The sequence below is a fragment of the Hippocampus comes genome, unplaced genomic scaffold (assembly GCF_001891065.2).
Source record: "Hippocampus comes isolate QL1 unplaced genomic scaffold, H_comes_QL1_v1.1 scaffold429, whole genome shotgun sequence".
Classification (NCBI taxonomy): domain Eukaryota; kingdom Metazoa; phylum Chordata; class Actinopteri; order Syngnathiformes; family Syngnathidae; genus Hippocampus; species Hippocampus comes.
The window spans coordinates 152,621-155,115 of NW_017808402.1; the positions used below are offsets into that span (position 1 = coordinate 152,621).

The 2,495-nt window shown below is 45.5% G+C and overlaps 1 protein-coding gene across 1 annotated transcript in view; it reads left to right on the forward strand.

Moving 5' to 3' along the window:
- Nucleotides 1–2,116: 2,116 nt before the first annotated feature.
- LOC109508289 (CMP-N-acetylneuraminate-beta-galactosamide-alpha-2,3-sialyltransferase 1-like) overlaps nt 2,117–2,495 on the forward strand; it is an 11,194-nt gene continuing 10,815 nt past the window's right edge. The window contains exon 1 of the mRNA XM_019858184.1: nt 2,117–2,251. The gene's annotated coding sequence lies outside the window, so the exon portion shown is untranslated. The remainder of the gene's footprint in view (nt 2,252–2,495) is intronic.

Sequence of the window (2,495 nt, forward strand, 5' to 3'; positions counted from 1 at the left end):
TCATTTCACAGTCTGTGTTACAGTATTTGTTTTGGAGCGCGCAAAAAGATCCCTGCGGATGCCCGCCCCTCTCAGGACCCAGACGCCTTTCTATACTTGAACATCCAACACTGGTCATTAAACCCATGCGTCTTTTCTGGCATTTTGTTCATAAATGTGGTTGTGCAGTCAACCAATCGCACATTTTTCAGGAAAACAAATACATGCACCCCCTTCCCTTACGTTCTAGTCTCATCCGCGATAGGTGGACAGGTGAAAATCTTTTAAGTGAAGCGACAGACAATACTCAATGATCATTTGACAGTTTGAGCCCTGCGAGTCCTGCGGGACTCGCTGATCAGAAAAGTCGGAGTCCCGTTCTGCATTTCGAGAGTCCCAAATTTATAAGAACACAAACAACAGCAATATACATTGATCATAGGTTTATTTCTTATAAACTGCAAAAATTTAAATAATTCAGGCATACAAGATTTGCTGAGAAATAGGTTCTTATCTCATCCCGTGGTTCAGTCTTTTGAGTTCATACCTCCGCAATAAACTTCGCAAACACTTGTTCGCAACACTTGTTTTAACGTTAGCCTGCTTTCCGCGAGGTGAAGGCCGATTTTCGTCAATCTCGTCTCGCCGGAACGGAAATCTCGTCACGGGAGATTACTTAACGCGAGATAAAAACAACAATGGCCGCGCTCGTTGCTGGAAAAAAAAGATTTACCGTGTTTTTTTTTTTTTTTACTGAGAAATTTCCTTGCGTCCCAAAAACCCACATTATTTGGAACCGTGCGTCTGGCGGCAAAATGATGCGTCTCGGACGCGGGACGCAGAGGGAACGAGATGGCTGAATACTCACAGATTTTCTTGGTCCTTGACAACGAACGATTTCTAAGTGCGGTTTACCGAGTCACTTCTTGTACTTGCGATTGTGTTCTTTGTATTTTCATGGCCGTATTATACCGTCCCACACACACATTACTTCGGTTTTTGCAACACGTGAGGCCGAAACATGAAATCTGAAGTTCCATTGTACATTTTTTTTTTTAACCAGTTTCGTCTGATTTTTACAGGAAAATTGTGTCAAAATGCATAACTTTTAATGATTAACTGTCAGTATTTCAATTCGCGTCTGGCAGCCAATCCGCCACTTTTATTTCCTTGCGTTCTTAATGCTCAGTGCTCAGCTGTACTTGCGCGTCTGATTTATTTATCTCCAGTCGTCTTTGTTCCTATGTTTTGTACTGGGCTCCCGTGTCTTCGCTGATGGAATACGTGTCTTGTCAGGCCAAAAAAAAAAAACAGACGTTGACATCCCGCAAGACAATAGCTTTCCTTTTTGGGCCGACGCAGCTAATCTGGCGTTGCATCCGAACACGACAGCGAACGTCACAACCGGAAGACACACACACACAAAGTGATCTGCGGATCCCAATGAGTATTCCGCTTATAGGAAGTGAAAATAGGACAAAATATTGAGTGGGGCCACACTCGTTTTTCAGCTGTAACGGCTTCCATTGTGACTTTTGCGCCGAAGACAAAGCAAAGGCAGCAGAAATGGCGAGCGTGCTCTGCAACTGCACCCAAAAATTGCTGACGTCTTTCCTATATCTGGAATCATAGCCACTGGGTTAGAATCACACTTGAAGGCCACTGCGACACATGCAAGTATTTTTTTTTTAACCCCCCCTGCACCCCACAAAAAATCTCATCACTTTATTCTCATTTCAATGATTCTATTCCTGACACCAGAGCCTACACGGGCACCAAATAAGTGGAAATAACAAGAAAGAAACTGCCGGTATGATGGAATGTGAAGCGCATTCACTAAACCACCGGTGTCAAAGTCGAGGCCCCGGGTCCAGATCCGACCCGCCACCTCATATTATGCGGTCCGCGAAAGCATATCATGCGTCATCTTCAATGATCCTTGCTAAAATCTGTCCCCAAATGTCAAACGGTCATATTCAAGAATGCTGACATTTGGCAAGAAATGCGTTACCGTGTTTCCATCCTCTTGAACAAACAGCAAGTAGTTGGCTAGTCATCCATCAATTTGTTGTGTACAAGTAATTGTCCGATGTGATGGCGAAACGCGGATTTAGTTTCGGTGTCGTAACGGCCCTCCGAGGGAAGACGTCACTCCGAAGGGGCCCGTGACAAAAATCACTTTGACACCCCTGCACTAAACAATCCTCCCACGAGTCAATTTGAAAGTGGCTGATTAAATGCCTCGCGCAGAGGATGAATCTCCGTTGACAAGGTGAATATTTTATGCTTCGCGATGAATTGAATAGACTGACGTTCAGCGGCGGGTTCCCGTCCGAGGCGCGTCAAGGCAAAGCTAAATCTTGCCATTTTTGGGAAGGCCTCAAACATCTCACGTCGAGTGGTCTCCGAGGAACAGAAGCCGAAAAGACATTCTCGCGGCGGGCGGCGTCCCGCAAAGGTGATGACTTTTCAAAACGGAAGATTATAGAGCCCCCCCCCCCCCCCTTCTCCGCGGT